The sequence below is a fragment of the Scomber scombrus genome, chromosome 22 (assembly GCF_963691925.1).
Source record: "Scomber scombrus chromosome 22, fScoSco1.1, whole genome shotgun sequence".
Lineage (NCBI taxonomy): Eukaryota > Metazoa > Chordata > Actinopteri > Scombriformes > Scombridae > Scomber > Scomber scombrus.
In genome coordinates this window covers 20646399-20663800 of record NC_084991.1, presented here as the reverse complement: position 1 = coordinate 20663800, position 17402 = coordinate 20646399, and the positions used below count along the sequence as shown (strand labels likewise).

Sequence of the window (17402 nt, the reverse complement as noted above, 5' to 3'; positions counted from 1 at the left end):
TCTCTCTCTCTCTCTCTCTCTCTCTCTCTCTCTCTCTCTCTCTCTCTCTCTCTCTCTCTCTCTCTCTCCACAATAGACTTAAGCAACTAGAATAGAAAGTAATTAAAAGGCATTGTATGAAATCAAATAGGAAAAAAGAAAAGACACGCCGACTCCAATCATTAGACGGAGGGGCCATTGTAGCTCGGCTCCCCCGGCCTTTTATTTTTTGTTTTAGAAACCAAGCAGCAGCCTTTTATTAATTTAATGATTACTCTCTTCTCTTCTTCTTCATAGCGACGCCTCAGACTGACTGACGTGACCCTGAATTAACAACGAGAGACACAGAGAAATATCTATCATCATAAACTACTGTGTGTGTGTTAAAAAGAGAGGAAGACAGAGTGTGCATATATATATATCAGCAGTCATGATGATGAAGCAAAGGGCATCTTGGGTAAAATAAATGATGCCTGATGGGTTCGGCGGCCTGCAGACATTGAGCTCTTGGGAGTTTTTTGCGGGCGGAAAAAAAAGCGCGATGCTGACAAAAACTGACTTACAAATTGTTCCATCAGCGAGACAATGTGAGTGGAGTTGATGTGATGTGATGTCAGGGGGGTTTTCTCTCTCTCTCTCTCTCTCTCTCTCTCTTTCTCTCTCTCTCTCTCTCTCTCCTCTCTCTCTCTCTCTGTCTTCCTGTCAGCTTGTAATGTGGAGGAGAGAACGGAGAAACGACAGGAACAATTTGCAAAAATGTCTCTGTTGCACGAAAAGGCTCGTCTTCATTTACATTCATGTTCCACCAGCAGACACGGAGATGCAACAGTGAAAGAAATGATGTGGTAAATATACAGAGGATGCTTATTTATCATGTTCACAAGTCTGTCTGTTTCGGTATGTATGTGCGGTTTTATTTTATGCTCATTTGTGTGAGAAAAAGCTGCAGAGACTTGATTTATTAGCAGGGAAAACATAACAAACAGCTACAAGCACTGACCCCAAAAAACACAAAGGTTTAAAGGGCAGAAAGAGGTGAATCTTAGTATCTGATTAAGAATCCGTACAGTAAAGCATTTATTGATCAGAAAACCCCGAACGTTACAAATTAGACATGAGATTTTTGTTTCTATGTGAACATGAATATGAATTTATCAGCAGGATAACAGAGAGGATGATTGATTGGCAGCGTAATTATAGTTGCAGCTCCACTTGAGGCGTTAACATGCATTCACAATACGAGCTGACACTTCATCTACAGTGGAAGGAACGGCGCTTTGGCATTTTCTTCTTCTCTTTTTATAAAAGGGTGGTGAAGGTGTGGACTGATTATTTAATACATGCATGCACGTTTGAATAACCAATTATGTGCATTAGATATGTGTTATCTACCAAGAGGGGCTGGGTATATGGTCATGTGACTCTACTCTATTTAAATACTGCTTTTAATGTGTTTAAGTTCTTCTATACTACAATTGTTGCTGGATCTTTGACGTTTTTCTTCTCCATGCATCTTAATATGAGGTCAGCTCTTAACTTCCTGCTCACACACTGCAGACGTATCAAGATGCAGCTATTTATAAACTGAACCCCCCCAAAAACAAGCATGCTGGTGTCGTTCACAATGAGCCAAAATTCAATATTTTGCTCCTGAGAAAGATTCGACTTAATGAAAATATCCTGGAGATGATTACATAAGAAACTAGATGGAGGAAAAATCTGATTATCACAGTCAACAGGTTTAAAGTTATCTATAATATAAAGTCTGATAGTGAGACTTTAACAGGAGCAGCATGAGTGGAAATGTTACTTTAATATAAAAAAAGGGCCAATTGGAGTTGAGCGTGGAAGCTTTTTGCTCAGTTTTGCTCCTGAGAGGAAGAAGAAAGGTTACTCAGAGAAACCAGGTTAGGTAGTTTTACCTGCACCGTAGTGACCTGATTACTGTAAATCTGTTTGTGTTTGTAATCAGATTAGAGCTGCAACAAAAACAAGTTATATCATTATCGATTAATCTGATGATAATTCCCTTTAAATCAGCTTCTAATCAGTCCAAAACCTGAGAGAAAACAATACAATCCTCACATTTGAGAAGCTACAAGCAGCAAATGTTTCAGATTTTTTGCTTGAAAAATGATTAAAAATGATCATTTGATTGATTTGAGTAGTTGCAGATTCATTTTACGATGATTAACTTATCAATTAATTGACTATTTGTTGCCTAAATCAACAATCCTCAACCTCTTATTGCTTCATTTTACTGAATGAGTCAGAAGTCGTTGCTTTTACACTTTTTTGAAAGAGCAATCTGGTGCAGAGCCAACATGCAGACTGACCACAGCTTTTTAATATGTGATAATCTAACAGATAATCAAATGTGCAGTTGCATATTCATTTTATGATGATTAACTTACTACTGTAGTTGTGGTCCAATTCCCCAATCGACCATTTCATTTAAGAGGTGCAGTTTACTGATTTCAACTGAATTAGAGTCAGAAGGCGCTGCTTTTACTTTCTTTTTCTTGTTTTTAGTGTGTGTGTGTGTGTGTGTGTGTGTGTGTGTGTGTGTGTGTGTGTGTGTGTGTGTGTGTGTGTGTGTGTGTGTGCGTGTGGTGCAGAGCAAACATGTAGACTGACCACATCCTTTAAAAAATGTGTGAGTTTAACAAATCATCAAAAACGTGTTAAGTCTACTGCTCTGTGTCAGTTTCAGTTTTAGTTTTAGTAAGAAGGAATTATATCTCATCGCTGCGTCTAATTACCTCCTTTCATCCAGGCTTTAGTCAGACTCATGCATGCTCGTAATATAAAAAGAAAAAGAAGCCAATTAGAAACCTCGTTATCATCTCTAACCCTGATTACAGTAACCAGGTTTCTCTATTACATGGACAGCTAATAATAAGACTACTTACTTAGCGAGCATGTAAACAGTCTGTATGTGAGGTGGATGACATCATCACACCACTGAGACTAGTCTGCAACTTTCCCCTCAGGGCCGAGCATCGTAAAATACACTTAATGCTTAAAGACGAGACACACGTTAAACACCTGATAGCTGTAGTTAGAAGTCTGCAGGAAGAAGAAGAAGAAGAAAGAGGATGAGGAGGAGGAGGAGAAGGAGAAGGAGAATAAGAATGAGAATAAGAATAAGAATAAGAATAAGAATAAGAATAGAAGAAGAAGAAGAAGAAGAAGAAGAAGAAGAAGAAGAAGAAGAAGAAGAAGAAGAAGAAGAAGAAAAGAAGAAGAAGAATTTAGAAGAAGGAGAAGAATTTAGAAGGAGAATAGAAGAAAAAGAATAATAGAAGAAGAAGAAGAAGAATAGAAGAAGAAGAAGAAGAAGAATAGAAGAAGAATTTAGAAGGAGAATAGAAGAAAAAGAATAATAGAAGAAGAAGAAGAAGAAGAAGAAGAATAGAAGAAGAAGAAGAATTTAGAAGGAGAATAGAAGAAAAAGAATAATAGAAGAAGAAGAAGAAGAAGAAGAAGAATAGAAGAAGAATTTAGAAGGAGAATAGAAGAAAAAGAATAATAGAAGAAGAAGAAGAAGAAGAAGAAGAAGAATAGAAGAAGAATAGAAGAAGAAGAAGAATTTAGAAGGAGAATAGAAGAAAAAGAATAATAGAAGAAGAAGAAGAAGAAGAAGAAGAAGAAGAATAGAAGAAGGAGAATAGAAGAAGGAGAATAGAAGAAGAAGAAGAAGAAGAAGAAGAAGAAGAAACAGAAGAAGAAGAAGAAGAAGAAGAAGAAGAAGAAGAAAACAGAAGAAGAAGAAGAAGAAGAATAGAAGAAGAATAGAAGAAGAAGAAGAATTTAGAAGGAGAATAGAAGAAAAAGAATAATAGAAGAAGAAGAAGAAGAAGAAGAAGAAGAAGAAGAATAGAAGAAGGAGAATAGAAGAAGGAGAATAGAAGAAGAAGAAGAAGAAGAAGAAGAAGAAACAGAAGAAGAAGAAGAAGAAGAAGAAGAAGAAGAAGAAGAAGAAGAAGAGAATAGAAGAAGGAGAATAGAAGAAGGAGAATAGAAGAAGAAGAAGAAGAAGAAGAAGAAGAAACAGAAGAAGAAGAAGAAGAAGAAGAAGAAGAAGAAGAAGAAGAAACAGATCAGCAATCAGTCAGACGAGCTTCTTCAATCACAGCTCTTCAGTCTGAGCCTCCTTGACAACGGCGACGTAATGAGAGCAACAAATTAACAGCTGGACGAACACAACACAGCAAAGCTCGTCTGCACACACACACACACACACACACACACACACACACACACACACACACACTCAGGCATCAATCAGCTGCTCCCCAAACACACCATCCAGCAGCAGACACAGACTCTTCTAGCCTCCTTTAATTGGAGCTTATTAGGGTTTAAAATGCACAAAAGGAAAGAAAACACTCCTTAGAGTTCATCATTCAATACAGATTTATGTTATGTCTGGCAGGTAAATCTTTATTTTATTTTTATTTTTATAGTGTAAATTTATTCTAATGTGTTATTCTATTAATCAATCTCAATCAGACTTTGTTTATATAAGCATCAAATCACAACACACGTTATCTCAAGACTCTCGATAACAACTTTATGCAGCGATTTCTGGTGTCAGAAATTTAAATTTGAGGTATTTAAAGACCTTTTTACGTGCTATCTGGAGTTTAATTTAATTGCCAGGGAAGCAAACATAAGCCAATTAACAGAAAATTAACCGCCAACTGTTTTGATAATTAATTGTAAACAATGAATCATTTAGAGGCTTTTTATGAGGGGGGAAAAATAAGCCAAAATGATCTGGTTCCTGCTTCTTAAATGTGAATATTTTGTGGTTTATTGAATCTTCTATGATAGTAAAGTGAATGTTTTTGTGCTGTGGACTGTTTCTCTGAATAAAACAAGACATTTGAGGTTGCATCTTGGGTTTTCGGGGTATAATTTTCTGACATTTTTACAAACCAAATAGCTAGTTGCAGCCTTAAAACCTGCTAAAAACATCAAAAATAAAAATGTAAATGAAACTCCAGTGAAGCCAAGTAAACCAATATGTAAGAAATGATTAAGTGGACACCAATCCTGTTCAAATCTGCATGTTTTTCACCTAAATAAATGTCAAATATAACACTATACAATGATTATTCAACCTCTGTCTTATTCATGAAAGCTTCAGCATTGTAAACACCTACACAGATAGAAGCAGCATCCCTGGAAAGGTCCTCCGCAGCACAGAAAAAGTGACGTTTTGGATGTTTTTGTAAGCAGCAGCACTTTTTTTTTTTTTTTTTTAATACACTAACAAGACAAGGAAAGAAAGAAAAAGCACTCCAAGATGAAAAGAGGGCGATGAGGAACAGAAGAGATGCAGCTTCTTCTTTTTCTTTCTGCAACTTTTAAAGGCATGTACAGTTTGCTGCTGTTTATTACCAACAGTCTGCATGTGTGAATGTCCTCATTATAATGGAGAAACAGCACAGTGATGAGCATGAATATATCAAAAGGTGTCTCCAAAAAATCACGAAAAACAAGAATCTGGAGCAGTGAGCATCTTTCACTCCACACACACTAAAAAAAACTTCCATCTTAAAATGATTATTCTTAATATATTCAGGGATTAAGCTTCATTCTGACAGGATTTACTGCATGTGTTTAACATCACCTGCTGGTCAGTGATGTACGTGGATCCTTGTTCAAACCTTTCCTCACTAATAATTACAGCTGCAGTGACCTTCTGTGTCTCTATGAACTCTCTGCTCCTCCTGTAATTTAAATCCGGTCCATAGCGACGTCCTTGTATTTTAAAGTGGATCTTTCTGGAGTTGCTGTCCTTTAAATACAGAAGTGTTTTTTACATTTTTGGGAGCAATATGGCTGAAAAAGATGAAAACCCATCAAGAAAACAAAGCCCCCATAAAAGCTCATCAGGTAGGTGCTGCTGTTCTTTTTGAGCGCTCCTCTTTTTAGCTGATTTTTGTTTATTTTAGTAGCGTTTAGTAGCGTTAAAAGTATGCTGAATTAGGCTTTATCAGTCCTAGTTTGCAGGGTAGCCATGAATGTACAGACGACTTATCGCTGGATTACTTTGATACTGAAGAAAACTTCTGTTCTGCAGCTTTTTTTCTCTGATTTCTAAGCAAATTTATGGTCCTTTATATGCGATGGAAATCTGAGATAATCATATCTTCAGAAGATGGGAGTCACACAAGAACATACATGTCTGTTTACAACTAATTTGACGGAGTTATGACTCAAATTCAACTCCCGCAGTATCTTTTCCTCGCCTTCAACTCTTTGGCGCCCCCTGTGGAGAAGTCTGGCATTATCTCGCTGAATGTCCGTGTGTGTTGCAGGTTTATATCCTGTAATTTACTTATGTTTAAAATCCCGTCCAGAACAATGAGTTAAGGCGTATTCATGGTTCTTTATATGCGATGGAAATCTGAGATAATTGTGTCCCTAACCCTAACCTACATGTCTGTTTACTAAGATTTTGAAGAGTTATGACTCTGAGAAGGACGACGATTATTGACTCAAATTCAACTCACGCAGTACCTTTGTCTCTCCTTTAACTCTCTGGCGCCCCCTGTGGAGACTCTTTGTCATATCCTGTAATCCCATCCAGAACAATGAGTTTAAAAATCACCGAAACTACACATAATATTTAAATTACTGTGAATATTTCATTTGGTCGCATCCTCATGTAGCAATAATCCAATCCGAATGAGGCTTAAGAGAACAAGATTTCACAACCATCCCCCAGTTAAAGACGAGGAGGAAAAATACAGCTAGCAAATAAACACAAGCAGCATTTTAAACACTTATACTGGATGTAAACATGGCATTTCTTAGTTTAGAAGGCATGACATCTTTAAAAACCTTAGCTCAGTATCAACAGTACAAAAATCAAGACAGCTGCAAAACTTTTTGTAGATCATCAATTTCTTTGTCTAAATCTCTGTGAACTGCATTTCTAATACAAACTATTGTAACCACAAAACCCTCAATGATCTTTAAACTTCTAACCACAAACATGTAAATAAGGAAAAGCAGAAAATCACTGCTGCCAAGAAAATGAAAAACACTCACACACATATATTCAGAGTTATATGAACTCACATAAACTACAAATACACACTAATGAAAACCTGAACAAACACAAGGGAACTCATTCAGTTCATATCTGGAACTGAACGTGTGTGAATGTCTCCCCATTCACGACCCCCCCGATGCCTTTTCTGACCTCTGACCTCTGGAGACGAGCCGTCTCTTCCTGCCTTTAATCACTCCAACATGGAGAAAGCAGACAGATCTGTGTTTTTCACCCCGCTTCTCACACTCATCACTTGTTCTCTCCGCCAACTTATGAAGCATAATTGAATTTCAGCTCTTTGGCGGGTTATGAGATGAGATGTTTTCAACTTATTTTTGGTGTTTGAGCACAGGAGCTCTACAGAAAAACCTGGACTAAAAACAAAACCACATGGATCCAATAGAGACAGAAGGAGATAACAGACTTTAGACATGGGAGCTATTTCGAATTAACTACATAACGCAATAAAAAGAGCAAAAACAAACACTGTCTGTGAGGTCTTATGAATATGAATAAGGCAAATCAACCAGCCAACAATCCACCGCCTATCATCTAAAAATACAACGTTTTTTTTTTTTTTTAGTTGCTAGATCATGAAAAGTGAATCAACACATGCCGCAAAAAAGTCTGAGCCAATTGTGCGGCAGTTAGCAGACGGTCAGCAGTGAAAGCATGACATCCATCTGTTAGACAGTTTTATCTCTAACATTGTGTTTTCAATTTCACAGCCTGTGATCACAGATTACAAGCAGCTAATGCTACAGTATGTTTCAGCCGCCATAAGAACAACCTGCTGCACATACAAAGCTCTTTAAAAGGAGGGGATTTTAAAAACTGCCACGTACACGCATTGTTTTACACTAATCGGGCAGTAATCGGGGAAAAGGGCGTTGTTTGTCTCTGCTTTCCAAAAAAAAAACGTTTCACACAACATGACCCGATGTGACGACGCTGGCTTTGTTTTAAAGGGTCTGGTTTGGTTTAGCCACAGGAAAAACCACTTGGCTCGGTTCAGGGAAAGATCATGGTTTCTGGGGTGAAATGATTGCTTCGTTAAGGTTAGAGGAACACGTGGCGTTGGGTTAAAGTTGCTGCTTCCTTTGAGAGAGTTAGGCCACCGTCGTTGTCATGGAAACAGTTATAACCACAGGGATTTATGGTTAAGGGGATAATTGTAGGTGATAGATAGGTAGGAAGATGGATGGATGGATGGATGGATGGATGGATGGATGGATAGATAGATAGATAAGGGTTGATAGATAGATAGATAGATAGATAGATAGATAGATAGATAGATAGATAGATAGATAGATAGATAGATAGATAGATAGATAGATAGATAGATAGATAGATAGATAGATAGATAGATAGATAGATAGATAGATAGATAGATAGATGGATAGATAGATAGAGTGAGTTGGTAGATGGATGGATGGATGGATGGATGGATGGATGGATGGATGGATGGATGGATGGATGGATGGATGGATGGATGGATGGATGGATAGAGTGAGTTGATAGATAGATAGATAGATAGATAGATAGATAGATAGATAGATAGATAGATAGATAGATAGATAGATAGATAGATAGATAGATAGAGTGAGTTGGTAGATGGATGGATAGATGGATGGATAGATAGATAGATAGATAGATAGATAGATAGATAGATAGATAGATAGATAGATAGATAGATAGATAGATAGATAGATAGATAGATAGATAGATAGATAGATAGAGTGAGTTGATAGATAGATAGATAGATAGATAGATAGATAGATAGATAGATAGATAGATAGATAGATAGATAGATAGATAGATAGATAGATAGATAGATGGATAGATAGAGTGAGTTGGTAGATGGATGGATGGATGGATGGATGGATGGATGGATGGATGGATGGATGGATGGATGGATGGATGGATGGATGGATGGATAGATAGATAGATAGATAGATAGATATAGATAGATAGAGTGAGTTGATAGATAGATAGATAGATAGATAGATAGATAGATAGATAGATAGATAGATAGATAGATAGATAGATAGATAGATAGATAGATAGTCTTTCACAGGTAATTGCTTGGTTACAGCAGCTAGAGTCCAACAAGCATTAACTTTAAAATTAGGTATAGTTTCATTTAAATGAGGCCAGTGTAATTTTTCCCCTTTGTGGAACTAATAAAGGATTATCTGATCTGATCTTATATCTTAATAAAGTGTTCAGTGAGTGTATCTACGTCATCTCAACTATTCCAGGTTATAATTAGTATGGTGGCTACAGGGCATTTGTCACTCAAGCAAAAATTACATGTTGTTTTTTTCAGTCTAATCGTGTCCTCCATTGTTACAAATTACATCAAAACAAGTTTATATATATATATCATTTACACGTGTCAAACAATGACTGATTACTCATCTTGTTCGCTTTTTTTTCAATTGCAGATTGCCAATAATCACTCATCAGAAGCTTGTATAAAAGATACCACGATAAGATCATATCATCACAATATGGTTTTGAATCATTATCCTGTCATACTCCAAAACAAAACTGAACTTACAGCATTCTTTGTGCCAATTTTGCACCCATTAAAAAATTGCTGACTGCCAAGAAAAGCTCACTCAACTTTTTTTTCCCCCCTCAAACCGCAACATTCATCAGGTTGTTGGTTTTACATCGTGTTCGTCCAACAAGAGTTATAATTAAAACACAAGACTATTTGACTCACCTCTCTCCTCACACACCATGACTCTCAAAGTTTCACCCTTTTGTTTCAATTGGTGTTTTGCTGGCTGAGCTCAACAACGCAGTCTTAAAACAAACAAGACATGTGATACTGACAGTAGGAGAGTTACTCAACCGCTCACTAACATTCCACTCAAACAGGTTTTCTGAGAGTCGGACTGTTTTGGCTCCATTAATACTCATTTATAGCCCACCGGCTGTCAAGCATTTCTCTAGAAGATTACAAGCATGGCAACACAATCAGTCCTCTGACGCTGCAAATGAAAAACAACATAGCGGGTGGAGGCGTGATGACGTTTTTATAGCGAAGGAACTTGGCGACATGCAAGAATGTGTTTTCCAGTTAAGTTAGAGCCAGAAAATTCATGAGTCATTTAAGTTTTCCAGCTTGTGATTGTGTGGATATTTGATAAGTCATCAAAGTTGGAAATGCACTAAATGTAATGTCAGCATAAAGTTGACCAGAGAAGTTTAGTCAAAGGTCCTTTACGAAATAGGCAGTTAGAGCGGAAACAATATTTTGCAGCTATATTGATAATTGATTAATCCTTGCAGTCATTTTTAAAGCTAGAATAGTGAAAATGCAAAACATTATCAGTTACAGCCTCTCAAATCAAGGACATACATCAGCGAAAACTGGACATCTTTGGGTTTCGGACAACTGAAGACATTATTCTTGGATTTTTCATCTCTTGGAAATTGAGATGGATATTTTCCCTATTCTTTGACACTGTATTGACTAAAAACTTGATTGATTAATCAAAATGATGTTGGGACTATTCACAGGGCTTAGTTGGTGAACTAAAATGTGCTAGCAAGCAGGAACGAACATGCTAGCATCACATCTCAAAGGTTGAGGTCAGTTGCTCCTTCTTTGTAATGTTTACTTCTTCCAGTGTTTTGTTTCAAATGATTGTACAAAATTTCATTCAATTCAATAGTTGTTTAAGGATGTAGCTAGCTAGCTTGCTTGTGAAATGCAAGTGAGGAAACTCAATAGCCTGGTTGCTAATGGAAGAAGAAGTTCACACTTTGTTTGTACAATCGACCTCTGTCAGTATATCAGGGATGGCCGAGTTGTTACTGGTTTGGTTTGGTTTGGTTCAGTTCGGGGCTGCAAGTCCACCAACGATTATTTTCATTAGCAATCTATCTATTGATAATTTCTTGATAAATCAATCCGTCGTTTGGTCCATAAAATGTCAGAAAACAGTCCAGTTGTCAATCAGTGTTCCCCAGAACCCAACGAGGCATCTAAAAATGTCTTCATCAGTCCACACCCCAAAGATATTCAGTTTAGTATTACAGAAGTCTAATAGAAACCTGAAAATATTCACATTTGAGAAGCTGGAATCAAAGAATTTGGCCTTTATATTCTTTAAGGAAATTCTTCAGAACAATTAAATGATTATCAACATATTTGGCACCTAATCAATCAGTCGACTTATCTTTATAGCTCAACTAAAAGAAAATTCCAGCAGCTTATAGACCAGCAGGGCAAGTTATGATAAGTTATAATAAGTTCCTCTATTTGGACCTTTCGGCTCTCTGTTCTGTCCAAAGTCAACTCTGTCAGGACGGTTCAACAAAGTTCAACCTAATGCTAACAAGTCACTTGGATTAAGACCTGTATCATAGCAACAATCCAGTCCACTGATCAATGTAAATCCACCAATACCACCTTAAAACACTGGCGTTGAGGACAGGGACCGAGGACTGAGGACTACAAGCTTACACTTGGAACCTCGCCAACATCATTCCCAGTGCCAACTGGTTTCCGGCCTTCACACCAGAGCTAAGTCCAGAGATAAGAAAAGAGGAAGCTATTTTTATGAAGCCTGGAGCCTTAGCTACTAAATGCAAAACTAGTCCAATGACACGAAGTTATAAAAGAATACCTGCTGAACTTCCAAGAACTCGAATGTCACCTGAATACATGAATAAAAAAGAGGTCATTGCCCTTTGATTTTCTTTCCTTTAAACTTTCTTTCTTTGCGTGTTATTAAGTTGCAAGTAAGCCATATTGCTGGATGTACCAAATACGCAACCAGTAACTTCCTTTTTGCCTCCGAGAAATATTTCTTTTAACTTCCCAAGAACTCTACTCTCCATTTCCGAGTCAGATGATAATGTAGAAACATTGTAGAGTTTTGTCCCCGAGGCGGTTCAACTTAAAGCTCGGCCTCTCACTGACTAACTTTAAACAGTCACGTTCACAGAGAAGGAGATACTGGTGTGTGTGTGTGTGTGTGTGTGGAGGCATGTGGCTTCCTGCTAAACACTGGGGGGGGGAAAAAAAAGATTAACTGAGGAGCACATTCAAGAGAGCAGAGTGCTTGTGAACTATTGATTGCTTTCAAAGGAGACATTAGAAAGCTGTTTCCTTGAAAACATTAAATGAACAAGCGACGGCAGTAAGTGCTGAGACTAATTTTCATCAGTCATACTTCCACTGAAACCCTGAGCCTGCAGTTTACTGTTTGTTTTGCATCTGAGTCATTTTATTACCCACTTTTGACACACTACTCCTTCGTAAGAGAGGCCGGCTGTTTTTCGTAGCAGCTGTGTACACACACCTGAAATACTGCAACATCCCCAAAAAACTTCCCACTGGTGACTTCCATGAATTAAACATGACAACGACCTGTTCGAGCAGCCTTGAGAACTGGCATGCTCGACTGCACCGAGCGTCACAACATCACGACAACCAAGAGTCTAAACAGTGTGGTGTGGCTGCAGCTTTAATGGTTTTTATAGCTTCAAGAGCTCAAGGTTCAATGTAAAGGCTTTTCTAATCCATTAACTGACAACATGGGCAATTACCTTCCCATCATGTACAGCAATGCTTTGAAGCAGAAGGCCAACTGTAGTGTTTTTCTTTTTCTTTTTTTTTTAGATTTATAGATCCTCACATGAGATGGTGTTTTAATAACCTTTGGAGCCACTTCTTATCTGGCTACTGATGTAATGGTTTAAATGAACTCTGATCCATTAGAAAACACTTATTCCTATCACAATACACTAATATTATAATATTATATATCAAACTAATGGTCTGTTAACCTCCCTCAGTGCCCCAAAAAAAAAATCCCTCTTCTTATTCCTACTTACCCATTTATCTTCCTTGTGGGCTGGCAGATTTAATGAGGAAAATCAATAAGATATAATAGCTTTGCACAGCTGTTGTAGAAAATCCAGTATGTTAACACTGCATGAGAGAAGTCAACCAAGTCTGGAGTACATTATTAAAGCTGTGTCACCCGCTCAACAGGATCAGCCCCACTAACTGAGCCTCCAGATGTTATGTGTATTGACTAGTCCCAACACATAACCGTGGCCACCCATAAGTGCAGAACCGCTACTACCAGACTCCGTTTAAACATCACTAAATTTAACATCTTCCATTGCTATAAACGAGGGGTAATTGCTCCAAAATGGGTGTGAAGGGATTTAACGAATCACCACAGTCCCACTTGCATTTCGGCATACATATAAAGCTTCAAATAGTACTTTTTAAAAAGTTATGTCATTGTAAATGTTATAGTATACCCGCCCTCTAGCAGCCACTCTGACTGCTCGCTCGTTGGTTGAGCAGCATTAATTGAATCAATTTCCAAAGGTTTTCCCCCATAAAACAAGCTTCTTAGTGGATATCTTTTATGCCGAATATGTTATACACCTTATATGATTGTAAAGCATCCCACAGTGTGTTGCAGAAAGCGTGTATTATTTGCAAGTAATCGATATATTATTAAATTGGAGGTTTTGTAAGCGGAGTTTGGTGTGACGCATCGGTGCAAAGGTAACACATCACGAGCCTCTTACAAATCTTTAAAAATCCTACTAAGAAGCTTTAGGAAATTGTTGTGGTAGAGGAAAAGAAATGGGTTTTTTTTGGTGGGGGAAAAGTTTGCATTAAATAAAGCACAATGATACGGTTAAAAAGTACTTAACAAGCACATGCTGCTTACCTCTGTAGTCGCTGCTGTGCTGAAATCCGTGTTTTCTTTCTATATTCCCCAAAAAGATACGAAACGGAAAGGAGGATATATTTAAAAAAGAAAAAGAAGAAAAAGTCGTCCTTTATGATACCAGTCGGATTGAAAAAAAAAAAGTTCCCCAAATTTACATCCTGATGTGAGGGAGAAAAACCCGCCGTGCACGAGCGCAAACTGGAGAGAAATGAAGGTGTGTTGGTGGAGAGAGTCACTGCTGGAAGTTTGGCTCAACAATATTCCCAGCGACAAAACAAGTGAGACAGTCCTTCCCACGCCCAGAAACCCGGTTAACTACATGCCCCGGCTCAGGTGTAAAGACATGACTGTAACACTAACACACACACACGCGCGCGCAGACACACACATGCAGTTTTTTTTTTTATAACAGCTGGGAGTGCGTATTTTCTGCGTCCGGTAAAGCGCACACATCCAACCGGGTCCAAGCTGCGCTGATAGCGGCGTGATACGCAACCAAACTGGGGGAGTATCAGGATGAGGATTTTTTCCCCTCCTCCTCCTCCTCCTCCTCCTCCTTCTTCTTCTCCTCCTCCTCCCAACACTAAAAAAACTCCCCGTTGCCTGCAGGCTCACACAGCTCCGTCATGTTAGCAGCAGTTCACACCAGAAGTAGAGTTAGTTTCCTCCCGAAATAAAAGCGACGTCACGATCAGATTTGTTGAGGATAAGTTTGCACGTGCAAGGAATTTGTCTCCATGTAAGGATGCAAAACAAAACACACAGAAAATACAAAATGAGCAATTCATAAATATATTTAAAAATAGTTTTAAAAGCAGAATCAGGTTTGTTAAAATGTACATTTAGTATTTTTGTTGGTTTTATATCATTTGAAATGACATTTGCACCATTTTTTAACCAAAAGTAAGACTGAATTCTCCTGAAAATGTCAAATTGTGTAACCTTCTTTCCTTCCCTCCCTCCTTCCTTCCTTTCCTCCCTCTCTCCTTCTCTCTTTCTTTCTTCCCCCCTACCTTCCTCTTTTCCTTTCTCCCTCCCCTCCCTCCCTCATTCCTTCTTTCCTCCCTACCTCTTACCCTCCTTCTTTCCTTCCTCTCCTTCTTCCTTTCCTTCTTTCCCTTCCTTCCTCATTTCCTTCCTTCTTCCTCCCTTCCATCCTTCCTTCCTTCCTTCCTTCCTTCCTTCCTTCCTTCCTTCCTTCCTTGACTCGAGGACAACAGGAGGGTTAAGTGAATTTATACTAATAATTACTGTAAATGTTTCCTGGTCTCCATGGTTACCAGAGTAAATGTAATATTTAGAACAGTTGTATTCCATTACCTTTATTTAATATAAAGTTATAATGTAAGATCATGCCAAACTAGTTGATATGGTGTTTTATTGAGAATTTACTGTTTTTAAAGCAAGTTGAATTATTTGGTACAAAGTTTTTATGGTTACACCACTTAGACATTTTTACCATAATCCTCTAATATATTCTCTCAAAATGGATTAAAAGCAGAAATTTGATGCTGGGTCCACAAAAAATGAATGTATGCATGTTATTCGTACATTACTTTGCACACATTCAGCCTCAAGTGGCCATTTGAGGAACTGCAGTTTTTCGGCACTTCCTCGTTGGCTTAATTTTTTATCCCTGGGCGTTGATATTTGGTTTCAGAAACTTTAAATAATAAAACATCTAAAAGCAGAAAGGTGCGGGGGGGGGGGGGGGGAGAAAGATCAATGTTTATATCGTACTATTACAGAATACTTGAAACACCACTACAAAACAATTAATCATGAAATCAGAGGAGTAATATTTGCAAAAAGTGAAAAATGTATTCAGACAATACATTTTTTCATTTATATTTTTCATATAATCTCTCCACACTTTGGGTACTTATTGCATCATTAGCTGCTCATAATAAATAAATAAGTTAATATATAAAAAACAGTGACTTCATCTAACTTATTATCAACACATTTCTACTGAGATACAGTTTATTATGGTTTTATTTTGACTTCTCTTCATCTTATCATGTTGATCCTGTTTTACCAGAGGCGAGGTTTTATTTTGAAAATCCGGACCGGAAACGTTGCTTTTCATTCTTTCCTTCTTGACAGAGGCAGATTAAACTCCCAAGGGTTTACATTGAAGGCCATTACACACTCAAAAAAAGAGCCAGCTACCTCTTTAAAACTAGGAAATAGAATGATTTATAAAGTATTGATCAGAACAGGGAAGGTGACTTTAACTAAAAGACAGAGACTTTTAAGCTGAAAATAAAACACACACTTTTCTCTGACAGATGTTGCACGTGCTCGCAGCCTAATCCATGCTTCAGATTAAGACCTACTTTTTTTTTTTTTTACATAGATTACACCCAGTTTAATTTAAATGCATAGTAATCTAGTTACACTCCCCCTAGACACACAGAAGTGGATTTACTCTCCATTTCATCGATGCATTATCTTCCATTCTTTTTAAACTTTTCTACACATTTCAGATTCGAATCAATCCAAGTAAATCTTCAGAGTGGTTTTGAGGAGAGAGTGGTCGCGCTGTCAAGCTCAGTTAAGCGTGCAAGTCGCCCCCGCTGCTAATTCGAGGGCTTGGTATAGAAGGTACAATAGAGGCTTTGTTGCTGGAGAATTTGTCTGAGAAGTAATCCTTGACACTGGACCATTCAGGGGCCTAACCTTTTGTTTCATAAGTCTCCTGAATGTTACAGTAGGCATCGGTGCATTAGAACAACTTAAAGTGGCTACGGGTCGTCTGGTATGGCAGGAATGATTTTGTGAAAGCGTGGAGTGAGCTGCTGAGTGTGTGCACATGTGTGTGTTGCGTAGGAGCTGGGTGTGTGTGAGGGCCAAGGGTCACGAGCGGTGAGAAGGAAGTTGAAGTTGACGATACACACACACACACACACACACACACACATGCACACACACACATTCACACAGTTGTTTAAATCAGTGTCAACCATGAAAATACCTGAACTAGCATTTAACTGGTCTTCTAACAAGTGTTACATGTGTCCAAAGTCTTTTATTTATTATTCTTTTGTGCCATTTAGCTCAATTTTGAACCACGTCATTAAACTGGGCGGCTGTGAAATAAGCATGGAGACCTTTTACTTCAATAATACTAAAAAAAATAGTGAAATTACTCCTTTGAAAGTCTTCTTACTTAAGGCTAAATACATAAAACATAAAAGGCATTAAGACAAAATGTGAAATTGAAGAGAGAAAATAAAAAAATCTACATAGAATGAGAGAGATTTTTTTTAAGGTTTAATGCAAATATTTGAGTTATTTCTATATTATTATGTATTTATGTATTCAAATGTATGGCAAACCTGGATGACCTCCTTATTAAAAATAGAAAAAAGTAATAATAATAAAGAATAAGATGGATAAAACAGTAGATATGAATACAAAATAGGATTTAATAAAAGGTGAGAGTTGCAGCAGATCTCAACTTTTCCAGTGTTTTTACACATCTGTGGTTTATAATCACACTTATTGTAAGTAGCAGTACATAAGTATTAGTTGCAAAGTTTACTTAACCCTCCTGTTGTCCTTGTGTCAAGGAAGGAAAGGAGGAAGAAGGAAGGAAAGGAGGGAGGAAGGAAGGGAGGAAAGGA

General features: G+C 37.7%; 1 protein-coding gene across 1 annotated transcript in view; it reads right to left on the bottom strand.

Annotated features, from left to right (window-relative positions):
* LOC134004755 (plexin-B2-like) overlaps positions 1-14233 on the bottom strand; it is a 183645-nt gene extending 169412 nt beyond the window's left edge. Inside the window, 1 exon segment of the mRNA XM_062444134.1 lies at positions 13771-14233. The gene's annotated coding sequence lies outside the window, so the exon portion shown is untranslated.
* Between the last annotated feature and the right edge of the window lie 3169 nt (positions 14234-17402).